Source organism: Bombina bombina, chromosome 3, assembly GCF_027579735.1.
Source record: "Bombina bombina isolate aBomBom1 chromosome 3, aBomBom1.pri, whole genome shotgun sequence".
Taxonomy (NCBI): Eukaryota; Metazoa; Chordata; class Amphibia; order Anura; family Bombinatoridae; genus Bombina; species Bombina bombina.
In genome coordinates this window covers 892,746,828-892,758,930 of record NC_069501.1, presented here as the reverse complement: position 1 = coordinate 892,758,930, position 12,103 = coordinate 892,746,828, and the positions used below count along the sequence as shown (strand labels likewise).

Below are 12,103 nucleotides of genomic sequence, written 5' to 3'. Positions count from 1 at the left end.
AAGTGTTTCTGTAGGGATAGAAGACAAAATATGATTGGGAAGGAAATTAAGTGTAGTTTAGCAGAATATGGTAGGTGGAGAAGGAAAAAAAACAGAACAAAAAAAAAAAGCAAAATACAGAGTAAGCACAGTTAAATACAACCCTTTTTTCAAACATGGAATTTGTTCACCTTAATTTCCTTGGTTTTAAGTGATCCCCTTTGCTATCAGCAATATACACATAAATAACTTTTCCTGGCTGAAAGTAAAACACATAAACAGAAGTAATTTGGCCACGTATAAACAGAAGTAATTTGGCCACGTATAAACAGAAGTAATTTGGCCACGTATAAACAGAAGTAATTTGGCCACGTATAAACAGAAGTAATTTGGCCCCTTTGACTGCCCCTCACTTCTTTCTGCTCCATTTTTCTAATGAGGTGGCAACCCTCCCTTGTTGAGGCATAGGAGGCCTTTTATATTAAATTAATCCAGGGACATTTAAAGGGACATTCCGTTCAAAATTTAAATACAAATAGATGAATGACATCTTTGAATAGAAACATATTTGCAATGTACAAAGTATTGGTAAAATAAAATACTTGTAGTAAAAGTTATCACTGTTTTAGTGTTAGCATTTTTCTGTGCACGTGCATTGGAAGCATAGCTAGATATTTTCATTGCACCAGCATTTTAAATACTGCAGATGCTCAGAGCGCCAGTAGGGCTTGTATCATTTGAGCAATTAACAAATTGAGTCATTACCAGATGGAACAAGCACCTCTCCGAGCAAGTGCTGTGTTTAAAATGCTGGTGCACGGTGCATAATTAAATACATAACTTTATTAGAAGCATCTTTGCTAATACACGTATATTACAAAAATGCTTCTATTCAGAACTGCAATGCATCCATGTGGATTCCAAGTTTGGCTGGAATGTCCCTTTAAGTGTCCAGTATTTTCATGAAGATTTTACTGGGCAGCCCACTAAAATACTGGATTGTCCAGTTAATTGGCAACCCTATCAGCACAACTTCTAGTTCACACTTTTTAACCTTCTTACATAGTTTACTCTGTTTTCTTTCTCGTAACCTTCTTCCCTAATCTGTCCCTATTTTCTGCGTGCACACCCTTCCCCTAAGATTTACGCTCTTCAATTTCTACTTTCATTTTTGATTATAAAAAAATAATAATTATATATACAGTATATAATGTTTTACCTAGCGATGAAGGTTGGGACCTGGTTTATGATACAATCATTTGCATAGGTAATAAATATCATCTCTGACAAATATGCATAGCACCAAATTAAATGGGCATTGAATTACAAAATGTAAGTTTTATGATTTAGATATGAGATTTTGCATGTTGATTTGTATGTCCTTTTATCATGCAAATGATTATAGTCTGACAGTAAATAGTTAAAGGGGCAGTATACTGTAATATTGTTTTTATATTAATGTAATTTCAATGACTTGTTAAACCAGCTGCAGAGTATAACATATTTGAGAAATTGCATTTTCATGCTTATTTGTGTATATGAAGTAGCTGGTTTTGTGCTTTTAAACCACAGCCTATTACAATAGGTTGAGCTGCAGGTAATATCAGATCTCATTATGTTATCACTTTTATGTCCACACACTTGCTTCCTTATCTTATATTTGTCTGGAAAACTAAAGCTCAATAATTAGAGAGAACAATGGAAAATTACAATTTTTTTACTTAACTATCCTGCACCACACTGTGAGTATCAATTATTTTGCTGGCTGTGTTTACTTAGGCTATTCAATAGCTGATACTCCAGTATCAAAACTTTTAGTGTAGGTTGGGAAACCACAAGCTAAATCAGCAATTTCAAAGGCCAAAATAGGGGTAAAGGAGCTACTTGTAAACAATTTAATACACTCCAGCAGGTAAAATAGATCACTGGGAACAATTTAAATGTGAGAAATGTTTTGGGTGAACTGTCCCTTTAAGAATGTGTCCTGTATTATGCAGTATTACTCTTCAGCTGCTTGTAATATGATCGAGATACATTCCACAGCCTGGTCAGGAGCACAAATCCCTCAGGCTCTGCAAAAGTAAGCACACCTTTATGATTTCCACTGTGCCATAGAGCAACATAAGCACAAAACACTAGACACAAACTCTTGGTTGTCATTAGGGATGACATTAACTTTGTAGAAAGAATGACAAAAATGTATGAGTTCTTTGGTGCACACAAGCCACAGAAAATGTGAAGGTATTTTCAGGTGACTCCCTTGTACACACCCACACCTTGTCTGTGAGTGAGTCACAATCTGTGAGGAAGAATCCTTGCGATTGTAATTTTCTCAGATCATTTTGTCGATACCATCTGCACAGCCCACAGCTGATTGCGAAGAGCTAACAGTATATTCTGCACTCTACAACTATACTAAGGTAAGCCATGTTTATCCTAACAAATTCTGTTTGCTGGATGATTTTTATATGCAATCTTCTGTAATAAGATACATGTTATTGAAGTACAACATTATACATTGTATACTGGTAGAAACTGTTGAATATCTGTGTTATAAGCTATTAATAGTTTGTCCTGGTTAGTGTATATTTGCTTAATAATTAGAGAGGATGCAATTCAATTTTTTTGGAGTATGTTTTTTGTATAAAGCAAAAAAGTTTTAAAAGTGAATGATGAATGTCTGCAATTGCAAATTTAAATAGAAGTAAAATAAATATGTGTTTAACCCCAGCAAAGAAAAACGTACTGGTGGTCCTGATCAGAAATGGATGGAGACCCAATCAGCAGGGGCAGTTGCACAACCCAGCTATACGACCACAGCTGCTGATTGGGTGGTTGCATGGTCACTAGTGCTAAACCTGCATGCTCTAACAAATTATAGCATGTAGTTTTTCCACTATAATGGCATTTTAAGTATGTGTCGTGCATATTATAGCTTAATTGTTCCCCCTGGCCAATATCATTGATCTATGACCTTAAACTGTGACATTGGTCCAATAATAAGGATCAGTACTAAAATTATTTATTCCTTTAGTTATTTTTTTTATTATTATTTCAGCATTACCTAGTTTAATATGATTTAGACAGCTGCAGTTCAAAGTTATGTTACCTTGTTGGTAAAAGCCCTGTACCAATACAGAATGATTAATTAGTGTGAAACACACATAGGGCTCAATGTACTGAGAAGCCCTTGCATGTGAGAGCATGCTTTCCACAATGTAAGAAGCTGCTGCTTCTTACCCTCTCTATCACCTCTGAGTTAGGAGACATAAATCACCCCAAACACATTTGTTCGGGGTGATTGACAGGCCCTTCTCTTCTGTGATTGGTCTTGTGAGAGAAGGGGGCAGCTTTACACAAACACAAGTGAAATAATGATACATCTGGGCAGTGGTCATACAGTGTCTGTTGGCTGTTCGCCACAACACAGGGCAGAGAGGTTAACAAGTGGGAAACCTTGTCCGCAGGTAGCTTAGTACATGGCGCCTATAGTATCACTTATTAAACGGCATACGTTCAAATAGAAAATTACATTTTAATTTACTTTATTTCCCTTTACTTTTTGATGAAAATAATCATTAGATAGCACCGTAAATATGCCCAGAAATGGCAACGATTTAAGCACCTTGTTCTGTTTAGTATGGTCTTTTAGTTAATAATTTGTTGATGGTGTTTTTTTTTTTATTATTTATTCCAGTTTGTTCAGTTTACTTGTGTTAGTTTCACCAAAAAAACCCCATATATTATGGAGTTTAAACAATTACATTTAAGGTATATTATATTCTTCTTTTCTTTTTTTTATGTTTGCTTTTGTTTCTCCATTGAAGAAAATAATTTATTGTTCCACCAACCCCTCCAGACACATTGCTTTAAAAATAAGCATACCAAGGCTAATCTGGTAAAACCAGTTTTATCAGTATGCTTGTCATGAATAGACAAGGCAATTCATTTTTGTGGCATATCTTTATCATTCAAAAGATTTTATCTTATTATTGAATGTAAGTTATTTGTTAATTAGTGTAATTGTTTTTTACAAACTATTTAAAAACAATTAAAAAAATAAAAATATTTTTATTAGATCATCCACATAAAGGCCTATCCATCTATCTATCTATCTATCTATCTATCTATCTATCTATCAACCTATCTATCTATCAATCTATCATTCAATAGATGTTTTCTTATTATTCAGTGTAAGTTATTTGTTAATTAGTGTTTTTTTTAAAAAAAAAAAACTATTTAAAAACTTAAAGGGACACTGAACCCAAATTTTTTCTTTCGTCATTCAGGTAGAACATGACATTTTTAAGCAACTTTCTAATTTACTTCTATTATCAAATTTTCTTTATTCTCTTGGTATCTTTATTTGAAATGCAAGAATGTAAGATTTGATGCCGGCCCATTTTTGGTGAACAACCTGGGTTGTCCTTGCTGATTGGTGGATAAATTCATCCACCAATAAAAAAAGTGCTGTCCAGAGTTCTAAACCATGAAAAAAGCTTAGATGCCTTCTTTTTAAAATAAAGATAGCAAGAGAACGAAGAAAAATTGATAATAGGAGTAAATTAGAAAGTTGTTTAAAATTCCATGCTCTATCTGAATCACAAAAGACAAAAATTGGGTTCAGTGTCCCTTTAATTAAAAAAATAAAAAATATTTGTATTACATCATCCACATAAATGCCTGTCGTCTGTCTGTCTGTCTGTCTGTCTTGTGAGTGTATAAACATTTATAGAAAAATGCTATTTTGAGTATTTCTATTTAAAAAAAAAAAAATTAAGATGTTTACATTGTTTTAAAGGGCTGGGTATATGTCAAGGCGTTTAACAGGGAATGAATTAAAGGTGAACATAAATGTGTGTATATTTGTATGTGTGTGTATATATATGTGTATTTATGTATATATTTGTGTGCACATACATATGGACACGCACATACATAGTAACATACATATACTGCATATAGATATAGATATATAGATATACATACTGTAAACATATATACACAATTAAGGGCTTGTTGAAGCCTAAAATGTCGCTTTTTATGGGACTGTCACTACAATAAAGTAGAAATTAATTCACTGGAACACGAGTGCTGTTGTCTTGTACTATGGAAGCAGAAACCCCTATAACAGCGTGTACCCTGAATAAGTTTGTTATTAGGACTTTAAAAGAAAGGTGTTGGGCTCATTTTGTATGTTTTACATATTTGCATTAACACATTCAAATATAGACCCATATATTTGTACACCCCTGAGCCCTACCCTGTATAAAATCTTGTCATATAGCATATCCCTTTAAAACACTTTTTATACATTTATTTAAATAATAAACTTAAATTCTACATTTAATCTGTATATACACTGTATATACAAGTGTAATACTTTCTTTTAATTTGTTTTACAGGTGTTTTGTTATATTTTTCTTGTTGTCCTAGCACTTGACTTTAGAAGTCATGCTAACTTTTTAGCACTGTTATCTGTTGTGCTTGAGCAAAAATTACCTGTGCTAATGATGTTCTGAAGTTGGTATTTATTGTAAAAAGGTACAAAAAAGGTTATGCATCAAATTTGTCTTACATTTACGGTACATCAGTATATTTTCCTCTAATAAATGTCTCCAGTGATTTACTAATTTAGGAAGGTACGCAGATATATAAAAATGGAATCTATACAAGTCTATATTATAGGATAGCTTGCTTCAAAGTAATATACTGGATAAAGGCCAGTATGAAAGCATTCCAAATGGGCTGATCTACTGTATTGTCAAACAACCACATTAGGATTATATAGCCAGGTTTTATTAGAAATATTTCTAAAGTAATTATATACTCAGCAGCTTTTCACTTTTAATTCTATAAATCATATGCTTTTGATGATAGTGTCATTTACTGTGCTAAATATACTTGCAAATGACACCACCGCTATGTATCAGGAACACTACTGGTGTATATTAATTTAATAACAATATAGCAAAATAAATAGAGATTGCATTGACAAGACACAAAACTAACTTTTCTCAGCATTCTGACTTGGGAAATAAATAATACATTTGTTTATATAAAATAAAGAAAACGTAACTTGAATTCCCTATAACATGTTTAAATGGGATTAGTAAAAAATACTTCACATTTTTGTTATTTATTTTACCACATATTCCTGTAATTTAGCAATGAAAACTGTAAGGATTAACAGAACACTAAAGTTAAAATTAAACTTTGATGGCTCAGATAGTACACACAGTTTTAAACAAATTTCCAATTTACTTCCATTATATAAATGTGCGCAACCTTTTTATATGCACACTTTCTAAGGCGCCAACTTCTACTGATCATGTGCAAGAATTCACAGAATATCTGTATATGCATTTTGTGATTGCCTGATGGCTGTCACATGATGCAGTGGGAAGGAAAATGTAACTAACGTACGCCTAGATTCCGAGTTTTGAACGCTATAGGGAAATTAACGAACGCAACAAAAGTGGCGTTATTTAATCACCTATAGCGCTGTCATTACAAGTTTTAAAAAACCCGGCTTGTGGGGGCGATATGGGGCTTTTAAGCTCCATACCGCACAAAAAACGACCGCTGTTCTGACGTGCTTTCCTCATAGACATCATTGGAGAGAGCGGGTCAGAAAAAAAGTCTAACACCTGTGATCGCGGAAAGAAAAGCTCCGTAACACAGCCCCATTGATGTCTATGGGGAAGAAAACTAACGTGTAAACCTAACACCCTAACATAAACACCCCTAATCTGCTGCCCCCGACCTCGCCGACACCTGCCTACAGTTATTAACCCCTATTCTGCCACTCCCGATATCGCCGACACCTAAATAAAGTTATTAACCCCTAATTGGCCGCTCCTGATATCGCCACCTCTATACTAAAGTTATTAACCCCTATTCTGCCGCACCCCAAAATCGCTGCTACTATATTAAAGTATTTTTAACCCCTATTCCTCCGCTCCCCCTACATCACTGCAACTAAATAAAGGTATTAACCCCTAAACCTCTGGCCTCCCACTTCACTACCACTAACTAAACCTATTAACCCCTAAACCGCCAACTCGCCACATCGCAACAACCTAAAATAAACTATTAACCCCTACACCTACTCCTAAACCTAACCCTAACACCCCCTAACTTTAACATAATTAAAATAGATCTAAATTAAACTTACAATTATTAACTAAATAATACCTATTTAAAACTAAATACATACTTACCTGTGAAATAAAACCCAAGCTACCTAAAATAGGTTTTATTTTTATTTCACAGGTAAGTTTGTATTTATTTTAACTAGGTAGAATAGTTAGTAAATAGTTATTAACTATTTACTAACTACCTAGTTAAAATAAATGCAACTTACCTGTGAAATAAAACCTAAGATACCTTACACTAAAACCTAAAATTTTAAAAAATAAAAACCTACAATTACAAAAAATAAAAAACCTACCATTAAAAAAAAAACTAACGAAATTATCCAAAAAAATAAAAATTATTCCTATTTTAATACCCACCCCAAAATAAAAAAACCCTAATCTATAATAAACTACCAAGGGCCCTTAAAAGGTTAAACAGCTCTTTTGCTACAAAAAACAAACAAACACCCCCTAAAAAAATACATTACACAAAATAACAAACAAACTATCAAAAATAATAAAAAGTATTCCTATTCTAATACCCATTATAAAAAAAACTACCCCAAAATAAAAAAAAAAACTAATCTAGAATAAACTACCAATGGCCATTAAAAGGGCCTTTTGTAGGGCATTGCCCTAAGTTAAACAGCTCTTTTACCTTATAAAAAAATACAAAGACACACTAACATTACAAACCCCAACCCCTCCAATCCCACAAAATAAAAAAAAAAAACATCTAAAAAACTAAGCTACCCATTGCCCTGAAAAGGGCATTTGTATGGGCATTGCCCTTAAAAGGGCATTTAGCTCTTTTACATGCCCAAACCCTAAACTAAAAAAAAAAACCCCACTAAAAAAAACCTTAAAAAAAACCTAATACTAACCCCCGATGATCCACTTACAGTTTTTGAAGTCCCGCTTGAACGATCTTCATCCCGGCGGAGAAGTCCTCATCCAGGCGGTCTTTTCAATCTTCATCTCGGCGGCGAAGTCCTCATCCAAGCAGCGAGAAGTCTTCATCCAGGGGGCCTCTTCAATCTTCATCCAGACGGCATCTTCTATCTTGGTCCCGGTGGCGTGGAGAAGGTCCATCCTGAAGACATCGGGCGCGGAGCATCCTCTTCATACGGTTGCCGCCGTACACTGAATTTTCAATGCGAGGTACGCGATCCAAGATGGCGTCCCTTGCATTCCTATTGGCTGAAAAATTTGCAACAGCCATTAGGAATTAGAGCTGCTAAAATCCTATTGGCTGTTTAAATCAAACCTTTTAAGGGCCATTGGTAGTTTATTGTAGGCTAGGTTTTTTTTATTTTGGGTGGGCTTTTTTATTTTGATAGGGCTATAAGATTAGGTGTAATTATTTTCCATACTTTTGTGTTTGTTATTTTTTGTAATTTATTCTTTTTTTATTTTTTGTAATTATATAGTTTGTAATTTTAATCTAAAGTTAGGGTTATGGTTAGGTTTAGGGGTTACTAGTTTAATTTAGTTTATTTCGTTGTGGGGGGCTTGCTGTTTAGGGGTTAATAGGTTTATTATAGTGGCAGCGGTGTAGGGCTTAAAAACCTTAGTATAGTGGGGGCGATGTGGGCAGATGGCAGATTAGGGGTTCATTATATTTAAATAGTGTTTGCGATGCAGGAGGGCGGCGGTTTAGGGGTTAAGTTTATTATAGCGGTGACAATGACGGGGAGCGGCGGAATAGTGGTTAATAAAAAAAATTTGTGGCGGCGATGTCGGGAGCGGCAGATTATGGGTTAATACATTTAATATAGTGTTTGCGATGCGGAGGGCCTCGGTTTAGGGGTTAATAGGTAGTTTATGGGTGTTTAGTGTAATTTGGAGCAGTTTAGTTATGAGTTTTATGTTACAGATTTGTATCTTAAAACTCATAACTACTGACTTTAGATGGCATTACGGATCTTGTCGTTTTAGCCAGAACGCAAAACTCGTAATACCAGCGCTATGGGAATCCCATTAAAAAATGTCATTTTTAAGAGTGCGGTACTGACATTACGTTACAGGCTAAAAGGCTTGCGGTGCACCTATACCGACAAGACTCGTAATGGCTGCGGTGCTGTTTTAACGCTGAAATGACCATATTTTCAGCGTTAAAAGACAAATGCACAAACTTGTAATCTAGCTGTTTGAAATTTATCAGAAAACAATCTACAGCTCATTTGAAATTCAAACTAAATGCTTTTGTATTGTCATTTTATTATGATTTTAATTTCTGTGTTTACTGGTCACAAGCTGAACACTTTGACAGTCTACACAGTGATTGCTTGATCAGTAAGGTTAATCATTTTTATTTTATTGGTCACAGCAGAGGATATAAGAAATCCACAAGCAATTTAATGGCAATTTCCCTGCTAACAAAATTACAGTTTAAATGCATTTAAAATTAACAATCTTTTGAAATGCAATATTTTGTTGTTGGTTTATACTAATTATAAACAGAAAAATGAATTTCCCTGTAAGAAAATCTTGTTATATTTTACAAGCAATAGATAGGTGTCACTAAATGTCCTATTACAAATAATATAACAACCATTAACGTTATGTTAATTATTTATTTATATGGTATTTACTGAAGCATATTTATCATAGTGTCTACCTTATGAAACATCTTAATAACGTTCCAAAGACTTGTATAGCCAGCTCTATTTTTTATCTCACAGGAGATAAACTAAAACGTTTGATTAATAATTACCACATGGAGAAAAAACATCCAGCACAAAATGTGAGTTAAAATGACATTTAAATTTACAGGAAACCCACATTTTTCTATCATGGTTCACATAAAGCATGTGATTTTAAACAACTGTACTTCTATTATCTAATTAGTTTAGTTCTCTTGATATTCGTTGCTGAAAAGGATATCTAGATAGGCTCAGGAGCTGCTGATTGGTGGCTGCACATCCTTATGTTATTGGCTCATCCAATGCATTCAGCAAGAGAATGAAGCAAATTTGATAATATGAGTAAATTGGAAAGTAGCTTAAAATTGTTTGTTCTATCTTAATCATGAAAGAAAAATGTTTCATGTCACTTTAAGTCAAAATTAAAGTTGCATGGTTCAGATAGAGCATGTCATTTTAGGAAGATTTTTATTTTACTTCTATTATCAAATGTAATTCATTCTCTTGATAACTTTATTAAAAATATACCTAGGTTTGCTATGGTGAAGCAATGCGCTACTGGGAGCTAGCTGGTGATTGGTGGCTACACAAATATGTGTCAAGTCATTGGTCCACCAGATGTGTTCAGCTAAATTCCATAGTTAAATTAATTGGAACTGGCTTTAACCATGTGATTAACCCCTTTGTAGGGGTTGTTCACAATCCTGTAGAAAAGCTTAATAAAGTATCTATCTGTAGAAATCCCCAAAGACTTTATTAATGATTTTCTGTTAAAAATTGTAGATAAACTTTTCTACAGGACTGTGTTTGACCCTAGTGTTGTATACAAGCAATGGTGCAATAAAAACCACACACACACACACATAAAATAAATACAAACATAGAGCATTTACTTCTTGTGCCTTCAATGTTTCTTTAATTGTGGATCAGGCTATACATACTGTACTTTTGTGGTGCAGCCTCTTCAAAACAACACTCAACAGACAGGGCCAACCTTAGCATTTGCGGGGCCCAGAACAAGATACATTTGTAAGGCCCCTCAGCCCACTGCCCTTATTCCCCTCCCCTGTATGCCCTGCCTCTTGTATGGCCGACCCCTGTGCCATCATTATGTGATACCTATATAAAGAATAACACAATATATTAGACTTCATGATACCATAAACACTTCTCATATGCAAAATACAACATATACATTGCACCATCTCATAATCTCACTTCTGACATTGCGGGCCCTCCAAATAAAGGGGCCCTGTGCGGTTGCCCCTCTCGCCCGGCCCAATGGCCTGTCTACAGCTTGGTAAATTTAGTTAGAGCGCAATGTATTCCTGTATGTACGATGTATTCCTCTATGTAAGCTGGCTGAAACAATATGTTAAATCATTTTAATGTCTGACATTTGTGTTTTTGATATGAACAAAGAATAAATAAGGATATTGGTAGCGCACAAGTATTATTCTATTTGGGATGAGATTCTACTTATTGCCAGTGGCGGCTGGTGAATTTTAAAGATGGGGGTGCACTAGACCACACCCCTTTATTAAAGCCCCGTCCCTTTATATATATATATGTATGTATGTGTATATATATATATATATATATATATATATACACACACACAGAACTTTTATATGCAGAATTCACTTTCTTTCAACATACTCTCCAGTGCACTGTAAATACTTAATAAAGTATATAATTGCTCCACAAGTGACTGTACAGAGACTCTTATGGGGACAAAGGCAGATCCTTGAGACACTGAAGTTGGCTTATATATATATATACATACACACACACATAGTATATATCTGTACATTTTAATATAAAAGAAAATGTAGTTGAGGTAAAGTTAAATGGTGGCTCAGACAGCAGTGAACAACATTCAGAGTGCTCTTCTTAATTAGAGGAATTCACTGATTGAATGAGCTGTCTGAACCATCATTTTAACATTTTTATAAAACTGCTGCACAAGTGGTCAGTATTTTTTGGACACAGAAAAAGTTAAAAAAACAAACAAAAAAACACTACATGTTTAAAATTTAGAGCCAGCCCAAGAATCTAGGAGCCTATTTATATATTATATACAGGTATATAAAATCTCAAACACTGATCCATGGTGGGACACTAAAGTCCCTGCTAATTATTTAATATTTGCAAAATATGAGAAGATTAAGTTGATTTACAAACTTTGGTCATTGTCATTTTAACGCAATATATATAAATGGTTAATGGAATAAAATAAAATAGCATTTAAAATGTGCAAATTGTACCAAGATAAACTGGACATCTAACAAAACAATTAAATAAATTTCAGCAGTCTTATTTTTCACTGTACTCATTTTT

The 12,103-nt window shown here is 34.1% G+C and overlaps 1 protein-coding gene across 50 annotated transcripts in view; it reads left to right on the top strand.

The window, feature by feature from the left end:
* The first annotated feature begins 2,245 nt into the window (after positions 1-2,245).
* Positions 2,246-12,103, top strand: part of SCEL (sciellin) — a 182,803-nt gene continuing 172,945 nt past the window's right edge. For 49 of the 50 annotated variants that reach the window (XM_053707863.1, XM_053707905.1, XM_053707890.1 and 46 more), the window contains exon 1: positions 2,246-2,399. The gene's annotated coding sequence lies outside the window, so the exon portion shown is untranslated. The remainder of the gene's footprint in view (positions 2,400-12,103) is intronic. The other variant, XM_053707864.1, reaches the window with a different exon arrangement.